We start from the raw sequence: 26,092 nt of genomic DNA on the forward strand, positions 1-26,092 counted from the left end.
ACCAAGCTGTCGCTAACACCAGTTAGCGACAGCTAATAGGAGATAGTGACCATCTTGGGCCCCGCTTTGCATGTCAGTGATATTTATCACTAATGACATGCAAAGTGGGCGTGCCAAGATGTTAGCGACTGGAAACAGTCGCTAACATCGCTATCTCCTATTACCAACTTTTGGAGATATTCGCGCTAAGCGCGAATATCTCCAAAAGCTAACACTTGCCCAGGAGCAGTTCTTAGCCATGTTATCCAATGGGAGGTGGATAACATGGCTAAGAGCATTTGCTCGATAATGCATGAATATCGCTGACTTTTCAGCGATATTCATGCATTGCGGCCGTTTTTTATCGCATTTGCGATAAACCTTGCTAATAGCAAGGTTTATCTGCGATAAAAATCGCCGATTTGCGGCGATAATTTTTGTCTCTAAACAAGTTAGAGACAAAAATGATCTCTATTGGTTGGTAATATGCCCCAGTGTCCTTGATGTTATGGAGTGAGTTGGTTGCCTTCCTTAAATATTTCCATAAATTTAATCTAAATATATGTTTCAGACAAATACATATAACATGATGGCTTTTTGTTCGTGAGCAAATTGCTATTCAACGCCTGTGAGTATGTGGTTTACCTTAATCTTTATAAAAACCCATTTCAGTTTATATGAATATATTTCGGTTACACTGATCCCGCCATACAAAAATCATGTGAAGGAATAAAGTCAATAATCCAACTCATTCGTCCTCTTTACTCTAAACAAAAAAACAGGCTAGTTGTAAACAGTGCACAGTCCTAAATTCCACCATATCGTGTTACCCAAACATAATCTGAAAACTACCTCCACATATCTAGCCATTGCCCTGTAAACCATTCATAGGTAGTTCACAACTTAATAATTTGAAATAAAGCTAAGTTTGCTTGTGGGCATTCTAAGATCTTAACAATTTGGTCATTCCTGCTGCTTGTCATTGTAGGCACCACCTTTCATTTAAAAAACATCTAAAATTACACCCAAAATAAAAAACATTATACTGGTAATATTCTTGTAGATACTACAACTGCTAGATAGTACATAGATACTACAACTGCTATTCTAATTAAGAAAACATTGCTGGAGTTTCCTGTGCCCTTAATATCATCTCTCTCACAATGTACAAATGGAATTGTGTGTGTTGATGACAAGCAAGTGGTTCTCAGAGGAGTTAAAAAAGGTCGTACAGATCAGTACCCAAACACTAAAACTGTGAAAGAGGATACGTGTCGTACTTCATTTGTTTTTTCATAATATTCTCCAGAACTTTAAAAAGACACACATCACAACCAATATGGCTTAAGAAGTCTACATGTTTCAGCATTTCCCACCGTACTGCGACGGCTCTATTCAGGACAATAGGGTTGTTTATGTTTTAAAAACCCAATATATATTATCATGTAGCCTAGAGAATCAATGCCTTATGAATACATAATACATAATAAAGTAAATACCCTCTTATGGAGAAACGATCAAAAAGAAAAAACCTTTTTATCTTCCTCTACCAAAGCTCACACCCCCTAAGTGCCCTTAATCCGAAGTACAAAAAAGCGAGGGGACTAGCAAACTTTTATTTAAAAAAGGAAAAGCTTGTATTGCTGTTAACCTTTAGTTGTTGTTTTTCATTTTGCAGTACATATCATGTACAAGAATAAAAAAATGCATAGATATTAGTGTTGAAGTAGGCTTTTTTGAAAACGTACACACAGATTTATCCCAAGATACTAATTTCACTAATAACCCTAAGTAGGTCAATTAAATTACATGCTCAGTTTATCAGGCGTAACATACAGTCAAAACCATGGACCACCAGTATGTTAGTGATATAGACTACTCCGTCTCTGGCACTGTTATACACCTCCGACCGCCCGGTGGAGTAGGGGTCATCAGGCGTTTTGCCATTTGTCCACAGCCCTATTAGAGTGAGCAAACAAATGGCATGTTTTAACTTTCGAACACCACTGAAAACGTGGCAGTAAGTGAAAGTAAAAACATTTTAATGATCCCCACTCCATGGCAGAAAACTCACAGTGAAGGGGTCATTGATTTTTTTAAATTTTCTATCAATCGTTAGGATTTTCTTTTATTAAATAAAAAAAAATATTGAAAGTGTGCCATAAGGCTTCGTCATGGTGATGGAGCCACGCTGCCCACTGTCAGTGTAAGAGAGGTCTACTGGGCTAGCGGACATCTTTAATTACGGCGAGCGGAATACCCAAGGAATGACAATCATAATGCACTCCATCATGCTGATGGAATATACTCCATCCACTGCACTCTAAATCAGCCCATTGTATCTAGTAAGGGTTCAAGCCCTCTTTTGTGTGTAGTATTAAGGGCACATCAGTGTGATGCATTAACTTGCAGTGGTGTACTAAACTGCAGTGCTATTAATAGTAGTCCACAACCCTGACGCGTGTTTTGCCATTTTTAGCCCTAATGCATGCAGTCAAATGAGGCCCTGTAGTCTACTAACCACACATTTGGTTGCTGTCACAACCCTTCCATGAACTCTTTAACCAAATAAGCTGGGTATATGCTTAACCGGCTACCAACAACCATATCCAAACCTCTCTTCCAGCAAAATGTATATGCAAAAACCAAAATAATTTAAGTGATAGGTGTCTGGATTAACGACTAGACCGTTTTTACACAAATGTATTGTTTTACTTCTCTTTTATCGTGAAATAGTTGTGTGTCTGTCTGTCTGAAACCAGCATTGTGTACATATTTCGGTGAACAAAGCGGGCGAGCCATCTTGGCCTGCAACTTGAAAATGTTAAAATCTTTAAATGTTTACTTCATTTATCTACTTGGGATTAATGTTTCCTCTTTTGCCAGATGCAATGAATCAAAATTAGCTTATTTATTATTGAATATAAGCTTATCACTATCTGGACAAAAATGTGAGCAATTGTGTGAAACCCAGTCAGAAGTAAAGATAGCACATTAATGAATATTATATTTTTGAGACTACCCATCATGACCATGTAGGTACTTAGGGACCCCAAATTCAGATCATTTACTGCTTCCAAAATATTATGTTGAGCTTCAATTTGAAACTCCTTTATCCCCCAGAGCCGTTACCTTATCAAATTTCAAATAATAATACAGGTTAGAACAACAGCCATTTTAGATTCCCTTACTATCCTTGAATGGGTGGAGGAAATGCTTCTTGCTTCTTATGTTGAATGCTGAAAGTCGGAGAAAATAATGGCGTTTGAGATTGTCGGCTCAATGTCTTATGGAAGGAAGAAGGCAAGGTGAAGCAGTGGCACTAATGTCCAGGTTGAGTGCATTGTTAGCTGTTACAGTAGATTGCCGATGAAAACGTGTCATTTTCCATTGGAAAAATTCCTGTGCTCCACTACGCTTTTTCCTTAATTTGCTTAGGTCCCCTCTATAGAAACCACCCATGATCGTTTATAGTACACCTCTCTGACTGAGGTGAATTATCTTATTTGATATGGTATCAGCTCCCTATTGGAAATTGATGATACCTCTTTGGATTACAGCTATTGGGCATAAATAGCTGGATCATTTACCTAGGGCTTGTTCCACGTCAGACCAGTAGATTTGCATATTTCGGCAGAAAACTGCGAGTTGGCTTGCAATATACTTTCAATGATTGGCAAAAGGTATGTTATTTCTTACAGTAGAGTACAGTACAGTTCTTACAGATGGTCACATCATCATCCTTCCAAAAACTGATTAATGCCTTTGATTTCTGCCTCTTTCGTGTTTGCTGAAGTGCAGAAGCATAAAAGCATAATCTCTACTGTGAAACTAAACACACCAGAAAACAGCTGGTAATCCTTTCAAAAATATATTACAATCAGTTTAATGTAACTCAAGTTAAACGTGCTATGAGTGAGTTCATGCAGAAACATCCAGAGATTCTTTTTTTTCATGCAGTGACCTATAATGTGAGAAAAAGTAAACACGTTGCTCTAAATATATCCTTTCTGCTGATGACTTTTATCTTTTTGAAACATATCAGAAGAATTGAAAGCCAGTTTCCAGATTTCCTTTTTTAAACTGCAGCTGTAATTGTGTTCTGTGACATCTCATTAACCTTGGGTGCTGACCTGCATTGTGATATCAAAACTCAACTGTAATAAATGATTACAGTTGAGCAGATGTCAGTAATTGAGCCATTAAAAGTTTCATGAAATCAAATTATTATTTTTATCATGTTCAGGTGTTGAATCTGGTTGGAAGGCAGGGAAATTGTCTCCGAAGCATTGATATGGCGTGTTGTGCCTCTGCTGATAGAGCTGTGCCATTTGCATTAAATGCAAAGCCGGCCTTCATTTTACTGGGAAAACCTGTCAGTGGTTTGCATAAACTCTTTTAAGAGCAGTCCATTTGTGTTTTGTTATTCAGGAGATATTTTGAGGTACGTCAGAGTTCCTTCCGCATCCCGCCTGTTTGTGTGTGGTGTGGTGTGTTGTTGTTGCCATTGACAACGCCGGCACTCACCTCCGACAACAGAAGCGACGTGCGCCAGGCACTGCAGCCTGGCCACTGTGTTCGTAGCATTTGTTTTCCCCTCGGCAGGTGCGTGTTGAATATATTTCTCGTGATTTTAGCATCCTGGCGCTCTACGTATCAGAACACGGGCAGAGGAAGCCCACGGACAACATTTCAGGGGACTAATTATCAGCAGCACAGCAGCAGCTGAGAGGCAACCCCTAGCATGAATTTCAATGTCTCCTCTAGTGTGCTAGCAAAGATGCCCTGTCGTCGGCTGTAGTTTTATGAATCACATGCTGGCTCCAGGTTTGTGAATTTGGTGTAAATATACAAAAATGATCCTTTAAACTAGGGACCTGTTTGTTGAATTTAGCTTCAGGGGATGTGGTCCCCACAGACCTTTTAGCCTGGTAGGGGGGACAGTACACCCCCTCCTCTTAATATATGTCTTGGCCCTGGGGGATGGGCTCACTAGGGCCTAAAGGCCAAACTTACGTGTTGTCATGAAAGGCTGTCCATGGCGTGGAGTTGCCTGCCTGAGGGTGATGGCTGCAGAGACAGGCCCTGTGGCCAATCGGCCACAACACACAAGGCTCTGCACGGTAAATATAAAATGTAAATCCGTATTTGTAAAGCGCAAACTACTTACCCTTACGGGTTTTCAAGCCGCTGCAGGCGGTCGTGGGAAATAAGTGAGCTGTTGCCCAGAGTCACATGGTGCTGAGCTGACACTGGTGCCGGGGAGGGAACCGTGCCGCTGCACCACACCTCTCCGGGTTGGCTACTTTTGGGGGGGTTGGTCACAGGGACTGGCGACAGACAAGGCCCTTCAGCCAAACCCGCATGCAGCAGGGGGTCGGGTTACGTATGGTAATAACATATTACTTTACGTTAAAAAAAAAACCTAGAAGTTCACTTAAAAAATAAAAGTTAACACTTTCCATGCGTCGGACGGCCCCTGCCCATCCGACGTCATGGTGGGCGTGTGCGTCGGACGAATCATGCACGTGTGTAATTTGCCCGCACTGCAGGGGAATTCCACGCCTGTTCAAGGAGTTAATGAGTCTCATGCCCCGCTGGAGAGGAGGTCAATTATGATGATGTTTTGTCGGAAGAAGGACAACTTCTGGGCAATTGACTGCTTCATTTGGCATGACCATCTCTTTGCACAAGTGTAATATAAAAATAGTAGGGGAACTCTGAGCAAAAAGTAATCAGAGGATGGGTGGCATGGGGGGTGGGGGGTACTTGCAGGGCTTTAAGTGGGCCGGGTCCTGCCTGGTGCTCAGCACCGGCAGTTCTTAAAAGAAGGTGCTGAGATGGGTCCACATCGGGCTCTCCATTTTTGCCCTCACCCTGAGGGGGGAAAATCTTAACTCTGCTGCAGTACCACCCTTCACTGCCTGTGATATAACTTTAAAGTTACATCACAGGCACAGTCTCATTCACAGTCTCATTTCAGAAGCTGAACTGAAGCATTTTCCCTATTTTATAATACAAATCCATAGTTGTTGCTTATTTATTTTATGCAACTAACAACCGTTGACAAAACCAATAATCCTGGCTTGTTGTAGGTGTAATGTTACTTGTTGTATCATATGTCTGTATGTAATGACAGAAACAGCTAAATATCAGTCGGGGGCATATTCCGCTAAGCACAGATTTTTAGTTTACGTGTTCTAAGCCACGCCCTTAATTACATCGCCACACCCCTTTTGGAGACCCCCTAGTTTTTTCATACCACTTAAAGCCATGGGTACTTCCTACAGTTGCTGGGCCTGTCAGGCAGCCACAGTAGGTTCTGAGGAGGTTTTTCACTAGTAACTCTGACTGCTACCTCGTGGGATTACTGATTTACCAAAGATCTGACAGTCACTGGGGATTGCTGAGTGATGGGGCACACTTCTGGGCCAGAAGGAGGGAAAAAGAGTAAATAATTGATTTTAAAAAGTTCCTTTATTTAAAAAAGACATGGTATGGTACGAAAAAGCAACAGTAAGGCTTGGGACTTCATGGAGACTGAAAAGATTGAACTTGTGGTCTATGAATTACATTTTAGGCATCCGTCTGGTCTTCCACTGAAGAATACCCCTGCTGATTCTGGTCGGCTGTTGCAATTGTGCAACCTTTGTCATACTTCACCTAGTTCCCTGATCTGGAACTTTGGATTGCTTTAATTAGGAGTTACCACACACCCACTCGTCCGTCTTCTGTCAGATTAAGGTGCTAACCAAAATCTTAAATTCAATATATATAGGACGCAAGCATCTTGTTACGCCATTTGTGGGTTTACCATGCGGTTTACTTTCAAAATGCTGACAGAATAAAAGACTCAACTCGCCCTGAAGAAGTCCTTCTGATAAGGACGAAACGCGTCGGATGTATCGAGATCATCCTGATCATGTTTTAAAAAAACAACTTCATTGCAATAAAGAAGAAATTTGGAAGAATACTTTTCTGACGTGGAGTTTATAAAATTCTTAGTCTAAGCTCTATTGTGGTGCACCTGTGCTGTTGTTTTTAAATTATTTCAAAAAGTACCTTTATAAGTCCAAGAGTGCTGTGAAAGCAGATGAAACGGTGAAGACCACTTTTGGCCCAAATGGCATGCACACGCGTTAAATGGGCAAAATAGTGGCTTTGAGCAGTAGTGACAAGTAGCTTTTTTCATGTCAAGTAGGAATGCAAAGCTCTGTTGGCTCGAACGCCAGAACTGGCTAAACATATCATATATGATATGAACCACTTGCCAGCTGATATACTGGTAGAAGGGAAATAAACCCCAAAATTATTTCCTCTTAATGATATGAAATGTTTTACTTGCTTATCATCTTTTCCCGTGCTCAGAGTACATAAAAGACACATTAACTTGCCTTTTGAGACCTGTAATGTTAACAATTTAGTTGAATTCTTTTTTTATTTACTCTGAGATGAATCACAAGTTTTTTAGGCATGATGCAACACCGTTCACGGGATAGAGACAAAATACACACTTTGTTTCGGGATCTTTCATTGTGGTGGCTATCAAACATTTTAATTAGCCGCTGTTGCAGGCAGTGGGTGTTTTGGGGGGACATGGCTCGAAGCTGTTGATTGCTTTCGAAGGGTTGAGTTGCAATTGGCAAAGAAATATACGAATACGTTTGCAGCTAGGATATCACAGCAAATGCTCGCCTTTGAGTTGGTATCTCGGCTCCCGCCAGCAGTGAAAACACCAAGTATTGACATGATCTTCGTGGCTCGTCTCGCCTCCATTCCATCCGCAGGACGCACAGCACGCTTCTTTCAGTTGCAAAGCAGCATTTATTTTTATTGTTTGTCCTTATTAACCTTTTGGTGGGTATAACGTCGAATTCCTTAATATAACCTAAAGTGTATTTGTAAAGTGTACGTTCACCGAAGGGTATCTTGGTGCTGAATAACAGATGTTTTTTTACCTAACTCAATGGTACTCATTTTTATCAACCTCAGAAGGATGAAAGTCAGAGGGGACCCGCCAGTATTTGAACCGGTGACCATGATATCAAACCCAAGCCCCTACAGTGGATGCATTAGTCCACAAAGCCACCAGTCCCAGCACGTTACCTCAAACCTTGCCTGATGCAAGCACAAATGCATGCAATCTTCCATACATTGCAAAACACCTATATGGTGTATCTTTACAAGTTCAAAACTGGCCCCATTTGCTAACGTAGGGCACTTTTTTTGCTATCTAATTCGCTAATGGGGACACTTTTATTTTGGTGCCTGAGCCTGTTTTTAGTCCCAGTCCGACCCTGCATACGTTGTGATGAAAGCATTTACATGAGAAATTAATTTAGAAGAACATCTCATAATTATGTCAACTACTCGTCAGATGGGCATCTGAAATTAAAGTTTTCAGAGAAAAGCTATTTATGCAAGACGATTGGACCAGATTGTTGTAAATCTATATATAGTAGTGTATGCTTATCTCCTAAGAGTGGGAAAAAACAACAAAGTGATTATGAACCATACCACAGTGGCAGTTTGTAGGGTGAGCTCAACTTAGATGACCCCAAATATTTCCCTTGCGTCCTGCACTGTGAAGCATACATCTTGTTTTCTGTGGTTGCCCATTTATGTTTCCATATTGCCAAAGTAGGAGTGCTAGATGTCACCAAACCACAGCCATGAAACATTTGGCCATTAATAAGGCCAGATCGATGAATTTGCAGGTCGATCTCTTGGCTTTAGGCCGTAGCGGCTTCCTAAAAAGTGAGACCCTGGTATCCAATTATAAGTTTCTTGCTGTGAGAGTCTGAGTGTGATCTAACACTGCAACCCAGAATCTCTCCAGAACAGGACAAGCCCATACCATGAGGAAGAAGCCCACCTTTTCGATTCTAATATTTAGAAAATGAATATAAATGATAAATGTTATGTAGACATTTATGTAGCAAGTCTGTTCTGTGTGTAGTTACACTGCAGTGTTTTAATCTTCAGATTGCGCGAGCCCTGTGCTGTAAATTAAAGTGTTTTGTCTGCCTTGAACAGTAAAGTCACATTCGAGGTCGGCCTCCTATTTCACTCTCAGATCTTCCAGGCGACATTTAACAGAATCTCTAATATCTCAGTTCAGGTTTGTCACATGTCTCCGCCAGTGACCAAGGTCAAAATTGCCCGCAATCCCTTCTCAGTCTTGGGTGCCTGTTCTCCATGTCAGTTTAGCCACGTTTCTCAGGGTCGCACAAGTCAAAACTTGACCCGCCACCAGATCAGTGCTGTCTTTAGCTCCACAAAGTCCAGCTGTAATCTAGAGCCATATAGGTCTAGCACTTGGGTCAATCCCTACTCCACCCAAAGATTTAAGTGTACTGTTGAAGGAATTTTGTGGAATCTGGGAAGACGCCACATTGGAAGTTCAGGTGCATAGGGCCCACGCAGGCCAGTCCTCTTAAAGCATCCCCTCCAGCATTGCAGCACCACCTTTGTTAGTAGAGGATGTGAAGGAGACAATTTACATCTATCAAATAAGAACTCTGCAATCAAGATTCTACCAAATAACCTTTTTGTGTAACCTCTCTTCACCTGACCCTCAGGTTCCAGCCACCTCCATTACATTTGTCTTCCATTGAAGTTGTGCCACTAAATAGTAAACCTCAAAGTAAGGCAATCTGATGCCACCGTTGTCCTTGGTAGATTTAATTTACAGAGGATACTCTGCATCTAACTGGTTCCCAGTTAAGGTCCATCAATAGAGTACCTGAGTGATTGCCAGTGGTTAGACTTATTGCATGCATATTCCCATCATCTTTTGTATGTTTGACTTACCATCCTAAGTGGCCAAGAGTATGCCCGAACATGGGCCTCGTGCTCACTGTGTCACTGGAACCAAACTTCACCCAACTGAAGAACCCCATTCATGCCAAAGCCGGTCTTGGGTTGGTTGTGTTCCGGTTCAGAGAGGGCCTGGCTTTGCAGTTCGGGCTGGATTGTTTCTATTGGAGCTGGGTCAAGACTGGGTCAAGACTGAATTGTGTATGGCTTGGTATAATGGAGGTGGCATGGTGGGCAAAATAACAATAGGTTGGAATGCCCCTGTCCGATTTCTGGTGGTTAGTCTTGTTGCAAGCATTCTCCCATCAGCTTTTGTGTGTTTGATGTTAGAAGAAAAACCCCACTTTAAGGAGAGGAAGAAAAGAATAGAGTTTGACCAGCTGCTGCAGATGACCCTCCCTATGTGTTCTACATGTTGGTTCCCATTCTGCTACTTTAATCAAACATACTGTGCCAAACATATTTGAGGTTGAGGTTGCGCCGCCTGGAGTTGTGGCACTTTGTGTTTATGAAAAGATTCTAGCTTGGTCAAGATATTGTGTCTGGTGTTCTGGGTGTAAATCTTCTTTTCATCTGAATGAGACATGATTGCGCCTGAGTCAGAATCCTTTGTCGCTCTGTCAGTGTCAATGTGTTTGTGGCGATGAAATGAGAGACCGTGCAAGTGCAGTTTGTTGTGTCTCAATCATGCTTTCCTTAGTGGGTTTACCTTGTTTTGCCTGCCATCTTCTGGTTCTCATTCTTCAGCTTTGAGGTTCAGGAGGTTGATTTGCTTGCATTCCATTTGCTAGTCTCTTCTGTCCAGTAATTCGCAAGCTGCCTTGGGATCATAAAAAAACATCTTTATCTTATTCCAATATCTTCTGTTTTTCTGGGAAGAATGACTTATTATAACCGAGCCTGCCTTACTAGGTTTTTTTTCTGTCGTAGTTTCATATAGCGCAAACTCAACCCGAAGGTCCTGGAGCGCTTTACATGAGCACCAGTTGCGTTACACAAGGACACATTCATTTTTGTTAGCCACGGGGAGATTAACAGCCAGATTCATCAAAGGTAAATCGGCTCGCAAAGGGCCAGATTCGCAGAATCTGGCCCTTTGCGAGCGCAATTTTTGCATTTGGGATTCATCATCCCAAATGCAAAAATCGCAATTGTAGAAATCGCAAATTTGCGAAGAATTGCATTTAAGGAATCCCAATTAGAGATTCCTTAAATGCAATTCATGAACCATTTAAAAATTGCGAATTTGCAATATTTGGCCGCTATTTACCGCGAAGTCTGACTTCGTGGTAAATAGCGAAAACTTAGAAAAATGCACTTTAGTGCATTTTTCTAAGTTTGATGTTACACACACATGTCCTTTGGACATGTGTGTGCGCAACACCTGTGTAAATCACCATTTCAGGGGTGCTACAGGGTGTCCTTTGGACACCCTGGCACCCTTGAAATCGCATCCTTATTTGCGATTCGCAAATTGTGAATCGCAAATAAGGAATGACTCCCCATTCATTCCTATGGGCCTTTAGGCCCATAGGAATGAATGGGGAAGCCAATCCTTATTTGCGATGAGCAATTTGCGAATAGCAAATAAGGAGGCAGTAGAAATCGCTATAATTTGTGCGATTTCTACATGAATCCCATTTTGCAAGTCCTTAATAGCGATTCCTTAATAATCGCTATTAAGGACTCGCAAAACGGGACTTTGATGAATCTGGGGGTAAGTGATTTGCCCAGCATCACAGGATGTTGAGCGTCATTGTCAAGACTCGAACCTGGTTCCCCAGTTTTGTGATCGACCGCCCTAACCGTTAGGCTACATCCTCTCCCTTTCTATGCATGAAAAGAATCATGCTATTGCACAACCACTGCTGGCAAATCTGGAAGCAGAGATAACTTAGCATTATCCATTTCAAATGGGCCATTACTTTGTGCTCATTAAGAAGAAGGTCTTGATCTCTGTAGTTTAGTAATGTAGCTATCAGCAGTCTAGGTCGTATGCCCGGGGCTGGTGGTATTGCATGGGACTCTGTTTGCCTACCGCACATTAAAAAAAACGATGAGCGACCACAGTACTGTACAGTTCTCAAGAAACTGCCCACACTTTGTTTTTTGATCCGATCACGAAGACCTACGGATCGGTTATTGTCGCAGATCCACGCTTTGCGTCCTTTGGCCTGTTTTTCCGGAATCTTATCAATTCATGCATGTGTCCCACACAAGATTTAATCTCTTTAATATCAGGTTTGAGTGGGACCAGTTGAGATTCTGTCGTGGTTAATTTGCCAACCAAAATAGTTTGGTCTGCTTGTAGACAGCTGAGGTCCATAGAGACGGCATCAATCTTCTGTTCCAGAGTGTTTCTAGTTTCGCTGATGGCACACACAATTCAGTCTTGTTTGTCTAGAGAGGCTGCCTGGGGCTCTTGAAGCTTGAACCTCTAAGGTCGTCTCTGCAACCTTCAAAGTAATGTTTGCCACTCCTGTCCAGCACTGCACAACCAGAGGTTTACCTGTGATTTGCCTGGAACGCCCCATGTTCAGTTTATCATGGGCCGCAATAAAAATAAAAGGTTGTATCTTTATCCAGGCAAGGTACTAATTTTAGCACTATGTGCACTTCTGGTCAACCTCAGCAAACAGAAGACCATTGTCCAGCACAGTAGTTTCTCTCAAAGATGTAAGGGTGATGAAGAATGTTTTCCTTCAAATTCAAGTTACCCTGGCAATCCTCACCAGTGATGGGCAGTCATAAATGGTACTGGATTCAGTGTGAAACCATTTATATCACACAAACTACTGCACTTTTGGTCACATTGACCTCCTAGGAATTGTCTGATTTTTGGATCTTGGCAAATCTGGCACAGTTTGCAGCCAAAGTTTGACCCAGTAATCCTGGATTCAATTTACGCCAGGCCATGCCCTCCACATCCGTCTGTCCATGCCGCCATCAGAACCCGAGCTTCCACTATGTGCTCATAAGACCTTCCACCTGACCTATAGAGCACAGGTTTACTCGATCCAGTGCGGGTTCCTGCTGCGGCATGGTCCAGATATTCAAGCTTCTGCTGCAAAATACGCTCTTCACCCAGTATTTCTGATTGTTCGCGCAGCTATCTTAGCACCCACTGTTTGTTATCAGCACTCAAGCAAGCCGGGCTGAAGACGGCTGTAATGCCAGAAACCGGTCCTCGGTAGCTTGTTTCCGGTCCAGGGAAGGCATGGCTTGGCAGTTCGGGCTGGACTGTTCCCATGAGGCACAGGGTCAGACTGATTTGCATATAGCCATGTCTGAACTGGGGTGGCAGAGTGGGCTAAAGAACGGTGATGGATTAAACCCAGATCTTTTGACTGGGTGTGAGTGTTTGATTGGTTCGGATGCTCCGTCCATCTCCACCCCCTTTTGTACTGTTCTCAGCACTCCCCAGCACTGCAAAGCCACCGCAGTGGTAGGGCTCACTGTCCTCCTTCCTCTGTCAGATGTAGCCTGTCATGGTAGCCGCCATCTCGAAGGCTCCGGCATGAACATGCTGCTCCTCCTCTGACCTAGTTGCAAACTCCTCGACGACTTTGGTAGAGATCACCAGATCCAATAGTACTCTCCTCTCTCAGGGAAATTCATGTACAGGATCCAACGCATTAATGCAGGGGTACTGACATGTACAGGCCAGTGCGTGGTGGTTACAACAGGGAGCATGACTCCCTTCATCAGTGTCCCGCCACGCCTCCCCAGCAGCAAGTGTTCTTTGTGCTCCATTGCCCATTTTATCTCCTGTAGGTGTTTACACAAATTAATTGCTTAAGTGCATTTATTGAAACCAAGATAAATAAAAAATGGAAAGACATTGACAGTGAGAGATGAAACGGGAGAGGAAAGGGGAGAGAAAAGTTGACAGAGTTAGAGATAAAAAAACAGAACGAAAAAGAGAAATCAAAAGTGATATAATTTAGCAGAAAATCAAGACAAAATAAATGTACCTGGGAACATAAGATTCCAGAGAAACAACCACCAGAACTTGAAAAAACGAACAGGCTCTACATGTTACAGCATAACTAAACTATGAATGAGATTCCTCGGTGGGATAAAGCACCACGGCATAGATCTAAACCACCTGGTCTCCTATAGGTTTTAATTATTTCATATGAATACATGGAACGCAGCTAATTAACCAGCAGAGATTCAGAAACTGTTCTTATGTTTGGCTCTCAGATCATGGATATTGGGTTGTAACCCTTTCCCAATTATGGAGGACTCAATGAAGAAAATTCAGTAGTTCTCACCACCATTAGTACATGCATTTTTTTTGCTAGAAAAAACTCAGCACAGGAGCATTTCTGTTGATAGACCTGGGGCTCCAAAACACTTATCCTTGCAAGGATGATGGCTGTGATTAGCAGAGAAAAGCATGCAATGCACCTGGCCCTCATGGAGGCCAATCAAGAAAATTGCAGGTCACAGACCACGGGAACAAAATGTAGTTTCCAATTAGCGGCACACAAGCACCGATGTGCCGAAGCACATTCTATTAATTAAAATAATAGAAATTAACTCCTGTCTGGCACGTTTCCTCTGAGGTTATTTTTTTACGCCGTAATAGTTTGAAAAACGTTGGAAAGGAAGTCAAGGTTTTATGAAAAATCAGATTGATAGAACTGGAGTATTTAATGAAAGTATCAGTCAGTGGACCTAAAGTAGTGAGCATGGATGGAAAAGTATTTACTATTCTGATGCAGATTCAATACCACCCAGAGCTAGAGCAATCAGTGCTTAACTTGAGCCGGTGGTTTCCGGTGCTCAGCACCGGCTCTTTATTGTCAACACGGCATTTATCACAACTGCCACATGGTGGCGTTGTTTGTGTAATGTAAAGATGAGCAGAACAGCAGTTGTTTATTAGTTCTTTATACATTAAACACAAGTAATACCTGCCTCCCAAGCCATTCTTATAGCTTTGGGGCCTCGAACAGTCTGAATTGTCAAACTTGTAGTCATGTGATGGTTATTAGTTATGTAGTTATGTCATTGGCAATGCTGGTAGGGCCAATGGGTGGTGGAGGGTGTGGTGGCCTCCTAAACAAATTAAGCACTGACAGCATAGCAAAAGCATTAAGTAAAATTCAAAATGGGCCACGTGCTTGTCAAAGTGATGCCTCATCCTGATCTCGATGTTCAGCAGCAGGATTTCTTAGATTAATTGGGCAAGAAGTTAATGTCTGATGGAGCGATTGTTCTGTTGATAGGGATTCGAAATAACAGAACATTGACTAATGTTGCTGCCAACTACCATACTTTATGGGTTCCAGAGTAGCCTGCTACTTGCCAAAAAATGCTTCAACACCCCCATCAGGGATAGCAAGCTCTATATAAATGCAAACCTGTTTCCCTCTTCTATCCCGACGCTACCCTTCTCTATCCAAATAACTGAATAACACATCCACCACTCAAAATACTTTCATATTTCACTAAATTAATTTTGAACACTAATCCGTTATGGGTTCCAGAGTAGCATGCTACTCGCCAAAAAAGCACTTTAACACCCCATCAGGGGTAGCAAGCGCTATATAAATACAAACCTTTTTTCCCTCTTTTATCCTTCCGCTATCCTTCTGAATCCAAATAATTGACTAACCTATCCACCACTCAAATTACTTTCATATTTCACTATATTAATTCAACACTAATCCTTTACTGGGTTCTGGAGTAGCGTGCTACTCGCCAAAAAAGCGCTTCAACGCCTCGTCAGGGGTAGTAATTGCCTTATAAATGCAATTACAATACAATACAATAGGTTGACAATAGGTTTAAGAGGAGGAGCCTGTGTATCTTTCCAGTGATGGAGTCAGGCAGATGCCATTGAATCACTGTGCATCATTTAAGGGGACTACAATAGTGCCCAAGTCAAACACGGGGATACTATGCATGGCAAAATCAACATCTTCTCTGGGGGGAAAACATTTGAAACTAAAGGATGTGTTTCATACATTCGGCTATATTAATTTAAAAAAAATGGAATTCTGCTTGAACAAAAAGAAATAGTTACATGCAATTTTAGAAAAGTTTTGATAGAATATGTTGTAGCATAACTATATCTTTTCACCTGACACGCTGAACTGTTTTTATACTTTTCTGAAATAATAGAATTAGTACAGTTGACTCCACCGAGAAACAAGCATAATGGACGCCGCGTGCAGAATTCATGTCATTTCTATTGTGGTATATAAATAAATAATACCGGATCTAGGTTTTACTGGACATAGCAATAACAGATAGCTCAATAAATAAGAGTCAAGATTCGAGGTAGTAGGAGTTTGCAGGTTTAATACAGCATAAAGGACAGGAACAGGACAACCTGCACGGGAACAGGATGGCAGGGCCCTGCCAGGGGGGCCCCGACAGCTGTCGGGCAGGATCTGGGATGAGCGCGCTAACCTTTAATAACAGTACACAAGCATATATACTAAAACAGTTGCATTACAGTGAATAAAATAGGCGGAGCAGTGGGTGTGGTCAATAGCAGTCGCGAAAGATAAGGGTGAAAGTGGGTGTAACAAGAGGCGTATACATAGACATGTGATGTAAACGTAACAGAATATGTCATAAATGGGGCGGAAACATGGAGGGGGCTACCTAAGGAGCCGGGACCTCTAACCTAATGGCGTGTTACTAGGAGAAGCTGGGGGCTATGAACTCTGTGCTAGGAGCAGAGACTGAAGTCTGGAGAGTCAGGGCGACATGTGCCTAAACAATATCTAGTATCTGATGTTTAGAGAACATGTTGATAGAATCCAAAAGTTATCGGGGTAAAGGCTAACAGATTCTAAGACTGGTGCATGCATTATTCTACATGTAGTGCGTGATGAAGAATATTAAATGACCATAAATACAGTATTTCTCTTGCATGGAGACGTAAAGGCTAGACAATGACGGAAACTATTGATGCGATTCAGTAGCTTAGGAATGCAGAGAAGGAGGACTGGACTGATAACTAGAATCAAAACATACTCTTGGCAGACTCAGAGGCAGAGCCAGGCTGAACCGGGCACTGTGAGGCAGGAAGTAAGTGAAGGGTCAGGAATACAGGTGGGGGCTGTATCGCTCCTCAGCGAGGATTCAGGAGACAGGAGCTGAATCTGGTGTCCAGGCCCTTTTGAGGCCTAGAAACGGGGACTTTACAATGAAATAACGTGCACACTGGGAAACGTGGCAACGTAACTTTACATAGGCCTGATATTCGTAGTATTCACGAGAACTGGAAACTGGCATACTAGAGATGGACACAACTGTAAGTGCGTCTTTAATCAAACATGGGGAATACATATGCATATTAATCATGCACACATAACATAAGATGGAGAACACGTAGGGACACAGAACATGGCAAAATTTACTTTTCCACATTCCCTCCTTGTCACTACGTTTCCATCAGGAAACATCAATATTCATGATACCATCTATCATCTCATACAGTATCATTTGCTCGTCTCGAATTGTCTTGGAACGGGATTTAGAACGGGACTTGGGACTAGGAATACAAGAGGTAGCACAAATGCCACAAATCGCAGGGCCACATTGTATACAGAGGCAGCAACTGAATATGATCGCTACTGCAATACCTAGAAAGGACAAGACTTTCCATCCCCAGGCGGAAATTATATTCCAGAACCAACCGGACCATGTCCAGGTGCCTGGATCTTGGTGTAACATATGGGCAATTTTATGGAGTCTGGTTATAGCTGAATAAACAGACGGCGCGTTATTTGGAATGAAAATGCAGCAACCAGATCCGATGACTCTACAAGCCCCGCCCCTATCGGCCAGTATGACGTCAAGGACGAGACGATTCTGGAGCACGACAAATCTCATAGCAGATTGTTCTTCGGTTAAGTTACCTAGGGCAGAGGCAGTCTCATTCACTACTGCTTCAAGGGTTCTGGTTAACCTACGGATTAACTTACTATTCTGGACAGGTCCTATAAAGAAGAAGAAACCTTTATTGAAATCTGTATACTGTTCTAGAGCAGTTTCAGTATAATCGACAATCGGGGACTCGATCTCCCTTCTATGTCTAATGTGTACTAGATGTGTGTTTCTATGATAATCAGATGGGTCTAGGAAAACAGGTGGCAGTAGGAAGGCAATGTAACAGGTTCCCTCCCAATCGAGGGGCAGACGAACATATGCGGTCTGACCACAAACAAAATAAGAATGACGTGAAGCTTTGAAAATAGATTTCCCACTGTCACTATACTTGACAATAGTAGTACAATCACTATGTCCTACATGTACGGAACCATTATTTCGGACACATAATTCGCCTTTGACTGGTAGTACTGATATAGCAGGTAAGTCTGGAGTAGTATCAGACTGAACATTCAGGACCATGAAATTCGAAGAATAATTACCTAAGTTATAAACTTCATTTTCTAGATCTAACCCTGTTCTGTGGGGAAGACCTTGCTTGTCTGGAAAACATGTACTGTTAAGAAAAGACATATCTGTTGAGGATGACGTTAACGTGGACCATGCTCCACACGAACCATTATGTGAAAATGGATAAGGAAAAAGTGGCAGAACTCCCTTCGGTGTCTGGAAAGGGGGGAGTCGACCACACACCCAACAATTAGTAGCATTGCTGGCCTGGTGTGAATAATGTAACATGCGGATAAAGGAATTATTACGCATAGCGAGACGATAAGAAAGTTCATGAGGAGGCAGATCACTAAACGTGTGCTCTACTGTAACATTAGAAGACTTATTTACATGAGGAACTGGAAAATACAAATAAAAAGCATAACTGGTGCAGGTAGTCATAAGGCTGAAAAACAATATGAAACTTAGAAAAACGATACATCGGATTGAGTTTTGACTAACTCTCTCACTATGGGGGTCTATTTTATACATGTCAGAAACCGGTCTAACCGTTTCACCTAGGGGAGGACTTAGACAATCAAACTGGCTGACTTATTTTACTAGACCTTAGTTTGAGCTTATACTCCTGTTGCGGAGTTTTCTCTAACAGGGAGGGTTCAGTATCATTGTCTTTTGCGGGACAGTCCTTAAGAATAGTACTTTGGCAGTCCTTAAAATCCTCGGAAATGTTCTTTGAAACAGGTTTCAGTCCATAAAACTTCTTTATATGCGACAGATGCACCCAGCCTTTTCTCCCCTCCAACTTCACGGCTGTACGGGTGGTTAGGAGGACCTGTCTGGGTTCTTTCCAGCGAGGCTCCAGCGGACTTGAACGATCAAAGTTCCTCACGAGAACCATGCATCCGGGAACGATTTCATGCGGTGGCACCTCGGTATTGTCTGGAAATGCGGCAGCAACCTGTGAACGACAAGAGTGTAGGGCAGACATCAAGGAAGCTAGGTAATCTGTCAGCATATTACTTGAAACATCGGTAATACTTCGAGGTCTAGGTGTACCCCACATGTTAGGGGGGCGGCCGAATACGACCTCATACGGAGACAGACCTGATCTGGAATGTGCGACCATGCGCATATAAAACAAAGCAACTGGCAGAGCTACTAGCCAGTCCACACCTTTCTCTTTACATACTTTTGCAATGCGGATTTTCAGGGTCTGATTATGTCTCTCTACTAGACCAGCTGCTTCTGGATGGCGTACACAATGGAACTTCCACTGGTACCCTAACAACAGGGAAACATGTTTCATCAACTCAGGTGAGAATGGCTGGCCGTTATCAGAATATACGACTCTAGGGAGTCCATAACGGGGGAAGAACTCACGAACCAACTGTTTGGCAGTGGTCGCGGCTGTGTAATCTGGGACTGGATATACCTCCGTCCACCTGGACAAAGCGCATACAACTACAAGGACATACTTGAAACCTCGACATCGCTCCATCTGAATATAATCCATCTGGAGGACTTCAAAAGGGTGGTCAGGGGGCTGGAATCCACCTTGTTCCACCGGGACACTTTTACCTGGATTAAACTGGCAACATATCATACAGGTACGGACTTTCTGCTTGGCTGCAGCTCGTAAATGCTTGTTGAACCAAATGTCCTGGATACTGTCTAACATAGCTTTTTCTCCTAAATGTGCTGGACTATGTGCGGTATTGATAATGACTTGAACCATAGAGTCGGGGAGAAACCATGTGGCTTTACCCTTCGTTACCCATCCCTGATCTGTCTGGACCCCTCCTTGTTCGGACCATTTCTTGATTTCATCGGGAGTAGCATGTAACTGGATATCTATGACATCTTGAGTAGGGTCCTTAACTGTCATACATGTAGTCGGATCTGGAATATGTGTCTGTGTCGGATTAACTGAAATGTCTGGAGTCTGTGCTGTAAGCTTGGCTGTGCGATCTGCTAGATCATTACCTTGAGAAATAATGTCTGTAACTTTCGTATGTGCTTTGCACTTCATGATAGCAATAGATGTCGGTAAATGTATGGCATCTAACAGAGCCTGAATAAGGAGACCATGCTGAATCTTGGTTCCATGAGAAGTCATGAAACCTCTCTCCTGCCAGAGCACTCCGAAGTCGTGTACAACTCCAAATGCGTAGCGTGAATCTGTGTAAACATTAACTTTCAGGTTCTTGGCGTGTATGCAGGCTTGTGTCAGAGCAACTAGCTCTGCTGCTTGAGCAGACAGGGTGTCAATACGGTGTGTCTCTATAACTTCAGTGTCAGTAGTCACTGCATACGCGGCTACTAGTTCTCCTGTACTTATTCTCATACATGAACCATCCACATAAAGTGTCAGGTCGGGATCTGGTAATGGAATATCTGTCAGATCTTGTCTTGGCTTAGTCATGATGTTAACTACTTCCACACAGTCGTGTGTGGCAGGATTCGAATTAACTGATGGTAACAGTGTAGCAGGATTTAAAACGTTGCAGCGTCTGATTTCTATGTGTGGCTGGAACAGTGTCAATTCATAACCTGTTAAACGTGCAATTGTCAAGTGCTGAGTTTGTGTTCGGTTTAAAAGAACCTCCACGGAGTGTGGAACTTGTACTGTCAAGGAATGTCCTAACACTATGGAATCACTTTGTCTGATAGCTAGTGCTGTGGCTGCAACTGACTTGAGGCACGCAGGCAGAGCCTGGGCTACAGGATCTAATGTGCTCGAAAAATAAGCACAAGGCTTGTACTGTCCTGCTTGATCTTGTGTGAGAACAGATAATGCTGTACCTTCGCGTTCAGTGACGAAAAGTGTAAAAGGCTTACTGTAGTTCGGTGTAGCTAGAACTGGAGCTTGGCATAAAGCTTTTCTTTAACTCATTGAAACTAAGTGTATGTTCAGATGTCCAAGGGAGGACAGTCGATACGGCTGCCTCCTGTGTCGTTAACTGTATCAATGGTTTGGCTAGAAATGCATACTGAGGAATCCATTGTCTGCAATAAGAAGTAAGGCCGATAAAAGCACGTACCTCCTTCTGTGTCTTGGGCTGAGGAAGACTCGCTATTAACTGGATACGGTCTGGTGTCAACTGCCTACCCCACTTGGACAGTAAGTGGCCTAAGTAGATCACTTGCTGTACACAGAATTGAAGCTTCGAAGGGGACACCTTGTGCCCCATCTCGGCAAGGAAATACAAAACTGTAAGTGATGCTCGCTCGCAAGCACGTTCAGAACGGGCTGTGATCAGTAGATCATCGACATACTGGAGCAGGGCAGTGTCAGTTGGCATGTGAATGTTGTCTAGTTGTCTCTTAAGTGCTTGACTGTAAATACTAGGACTTTCTGTGAAACCTTGAGGAGCTCGTGTGAACATATAGCTTCTTCCATTTAAACAAAATCCGAAAAGAAACTGGCTGTCTGGATGAATGGGGACACTGAAAAACGCGTTCTTGAGGTCTATGACTGTAAAAAATGACGCTTCGGAATCAATGGCTGTCAATAGGGATGAAATATCTGGGACAACTGGGTACTGGGGAATAATACATTTATTGAGTTCTCGAAGGTCAATCACTAATCGATATACTGGGGGTGCATTTGGATCAGTACGTTTCATGACGGGAATGATCGGAGAATTACATACATTGGAGTCAGTTTCTACAATTACTCCTTGAGCCATGAGCTCGTCAATAATTTTGGATAAGGCTGCTACAGCCTCAGGTGGCAATCTGTACTGTCTGATTCGTGGCAGGACTACACCTGGCTTGAGAGTCACACGATGGGGTGTGATTTGCATATAACCAACATCAGTTGGACCTTGTGCCCATAGATGCTGCGGGACATTGGACAATCTCGGATCAAAATCTCGTAACACATAGTGACCCTTGAAGTCACGTAGGAACAATCGTATTCCCTCTGGGGAGCAGCAAATAACTGCACCTAATTCTTTCAGTGTCTTAATTCCTAACAAATTTTCTGGGCATGACTTTGTAAGTAACAGGTCAGTAGTGCGGGACAATGGACCTACTTCTAGAGTAACTGGCTGAGATATCTCGTTTACAATAGGCTTTCCTGAAAATCCAAGGGAAACATTTCTAGAGCCTGAGAGCGGAGCCCCTGGAACTTCGGCGTGACTGATGGTGGTCCTACTTGCCCCTGTATCAATCAGAAACTTTCTGTCTTTCCCTAGTACTTGACTATGAACATAGGGACCTTCTTGATCTACAGGAATCTCGATGAGAGGCAAGCCTACCTCCCTCTCTAGGCTGTTTCATGAATATGGCTGATACTCTGGATACTCGGACTGTGCGTACTGGTACATCTGCTGTGTAACATGCTGTGTTGCAGCGATAGGCTGCGGTGCTGTAACTGTCTGTTGTGCATTCTGTGGCTGAGAAGTCTGTGAAACTTGTTCTTGTCTAGGCGGACGTGGTCTTTCTTTAGTCTTACCAGTAGCTATATTATGTTTCAGAACTGCACACTCGTTTATAAAATGACCTGGCTGTTTACAATAATTGCAGTTCCCTTTAACGGGAGCTGCAGGATGACTGGCTTGATTCGGACCCCTCTTCTGACTGTCTTGTGGAACAGATTGTGCAACTAGTACTTTCATTTTCGTGTCTTTCATACGTTTTCTCTCATGTTCTTGCTCTTCTCTGATTCTATTCTGGTGGTACTGGAGCATCTGTAACATCTGGGACGGGGTACTAGCTTGCCAGGTACTTTCGACTTTCAAAACTCGATTCTTAACTTGTGGACTTGAATTCTCGACTAATTTAGTAACAAAAAGATGAGGGTATGACTCGCTACTTGTCTTGAGGCCACTGTTTATACTAAAGCATTTTTCAAATCTAGAATAAAAATCACTAGTATCTTCATCTTGTTTCTGTTTACAGGCTGAGATTGCATCCCAGTCTTCCTTTTTAGTGGTTAATAATCTAGGCAAAACTTGTATTAATAGTTCTGGTAATTCTTTACATTTCTCTCCAAGACCGGTACCTGGTACTCGTATCTTATCTTCAGCTTCTAGAACTGCCCAATCGATCTTTTTCTCTCCCACCTCCCAATCTTTTTCCTTGAGTTTCTCGTATACCCCTGCGGGCAACAGGACCTTTAACATTTTAATAATATCTGGATACGTGTATTCTCCCATACGGAGCATGTCTTTTAATTCTCGGTGGAACCCTGCTGGATCTTTATCATGACAGGGAATTAATTTCTTCATCTCTAGGAGTTCCATCTTTGTAATTGGGGTGTAAACAAACACTCGTTGCATTTCACCAGTTGTTGTCCTAACTGGGTGTACTTCTCGTAACGGATTCTGTCTATCTATGTAAAACGGTTTACTTTCTGGGGGTGAGACATGAACAAAATGCGGGTTCAAAAACATACTATATTTGTGACGCTGTTCTAGAATGACACTAATTAAATCGGTACCTAAACCTTTCCATCTATACTGGAGTAACTCGTTCAGGACATCATGTAACGGACCTGGATCAGAATGTTGACCCTCATACAATGTAATGAGGTGCTGGATCATATACATACCCACCAGTCGCTGCTCGGCTGGGGGCAATTTCAGAAACATTTGTGTCACTATTTCATCTGGAAAAGTGGTAGAATCAGTAATCCATCGGACTGCTGATCGGACTAGTTCTTGTTCATGCATAGTACTTAACTCACTATAACCGATTCGTGATTTCAGAATGTGATCGGTAGCTTGAAACACTTGTTCTAGAGAACCTTGTTCTGGTGCTGGATGATGAAAAACTGACTTGTGTTCTAGGCGTGAATGGCGGTCTGGAAATCTAGATTTTCCTACATACGCTATTCTGGCGGGATTCTCGTCGTCTACCTCTTCAGTAGAGTCATTCTCTTTCTCGCTTACCTGCGCTGCCTTACGTTGGTCGTGTAACCTTATTATTTCCTTACGAATTTTCTTGTACATACTCTCTATACTACTGATAGTCTTGTGCTTACCCTCGGCTATATTATCACTCCACCTTGTCAGGATTCTCATTTCGGCCGGATCTTTAGTCGGGTAATCTTGTTCTCTTATTAAACAATTAATCAGAAACTTTAATATCATGAGCTGGATTTCAGCTTTTCTTTGAGACATGGCTTCGCCAATACTTTCTGGATCGTCCCCTGTACGGATGAAACGATATATTCTGTCTAGATCTTCTTTCATATCTGGTAGAGTGTCCAAATACCCGGTCACCCGCCTTACACGGATGGAATATATAACTGTACTATCATCACCTGCAACTGGATCATAGCGGCATTCAGTGAGAGCTCGTCGGATATCTGCAACGGACTTATATTTGGGAGTACGCTGTAACGCACATTCATGTAACTCGGCCAACGTTCTACGTTGGTGTGGCGGCTGGGTACCAGGAGGACCTCCTCCTGCGGCCCCTAAACTCGAATCGTCGACTGATACTCTTCGTATTGGTGCGGCGGGAAATTGTAATGCAGGCTGGACCGGGGGTACCGTAACAGGTACTCCGGTGTCTGGAGGAGCCGGAATGGCATGATTTACAGGGACTGGCGGAACAGGATTTGCATATTCCGGGACTGTGTCGTCCAAATAGGACGAGATGAAAATATCAGCTGCGGTCGGTTTGTGACGTAGCTTGGTCGGAACTAAGGGCGGCGGAAAATTACTGGATGCCTCCGGGGTTGCTTTTGGCAAACCCTCGGCAAGAAGAGGATACATACCCTTAATAAGGGCATGCCTCTGTCTGTCTGACTGTTCGGTTTTGACTCGTTCACCTATCTCGATTAATTCCCTTTCTTGGGCTCGTTCTAAGGATTCTCTACTTAATTCTGACTTTCTGATTTCTTTTTCGGTTCTTTTATGAGATTCTTTGCGCCATAACTCGATGGCATCTTTCTGTGACTGTCTGGCTTTCTTTTTCCATAACGCTTCTTCTACTCGCATGATGCACTCGGCATCCCACGTACCTGATACGGGCCATCTATACTTTTCTTCTAACTGTTTGGTATACTCTACCCATAAATCTAGATACAATATGGCACTTATGCCATGCTTCTGATACATAAAATGACCTGGACTGTCCCTAGGCGGGACAGGAACTGCTGCTTCTAGCAGACCTTTTCTGGTTTTTAACTGACGTAGTTTAGAAAATAAGGGCATGACTGAACTGTAACCTAGGCACAATACGTAATTACAATACACAATGAACACGATAATTACTCCACATTCATACCACGACATTAAAATACATGAAGAACATTTAAAATAACAGTTCGAACAGAATACTACCTGGAATACGGAAAACAGAATACATGAATTTTCTCGAGAACAGAACTGACTAGAACAGAAACTAGATGCACTGCTAAAACAGTACGAAACTCACCGGTCTCATAAAGAGACACGTCAGGACCCGCATCCACCGAAGTGGACACTTCGTTTTGGGATTTGTGTACCACCAAACCCCACGGACCAGAGACAATTAGATTGACCCTGTCTAGATACTACACCAGCAACGGTACTCACCGGGCAGCAAGAACGGAAGGCCTCGGACTGGACTGGACTGCTTCGACGCCGGACGGACGGACTTCGGACTTCTGTTACGGGTGGGCCTCCGGATACCTCGGACCTTGAACTCTCGGCTTGGGCTCTGGTCGGGACTCGCCGCGTTCCTCCACCGCCTCGTCTGGATGCTGGACCGCCACCTCCGTCTCCTCCGTGGGCCTGAGGGATACTTGAAGCAGAAATATCTGCCGGTGCGCAGAAGAGTTCCGTCACGGCTGCAGAGGGTCAGGGGGCCGGCGTGGCTTCACCGGCGCGTGGGGAAAGGGCAAGTCCCTATTCGGGCGCCATTATGTGGTATATAAATAAATAATACCGGATCTAGGTTTTACTGGACATAGCAATAACAGATAGCTCAA

General features: G+C 43.0%; 1 protein-coding gene across 2 annotated transcripts in view; it reads left to right on the forward strand.

The window, feature by feature from the left end:
• SDK1 (sidekick cell adhesion molecule 1) overlaps positions 1–26,092 on the forward strand; it is a 2,171,476-nt gene that overhangs the window by 1,598,037 nt on the left and 547,347 nt on the right. The gene's annotated exons all lie outside the window — the stretch shown is intronic.

This window comes from Lissotriton helveticus, chromosome 10, assembly GCF_964261635.1.
Source record: "Lissotriton helveticus chromosome 10, aLisHel1.1, whole genome shotgun sequence".
Lineage (NCBI taxonomy): Eukaryota > Metazoa > Chordata > Amphibia > Caudata > Salamandridae > Lissotriton > Lissotriton helveticus.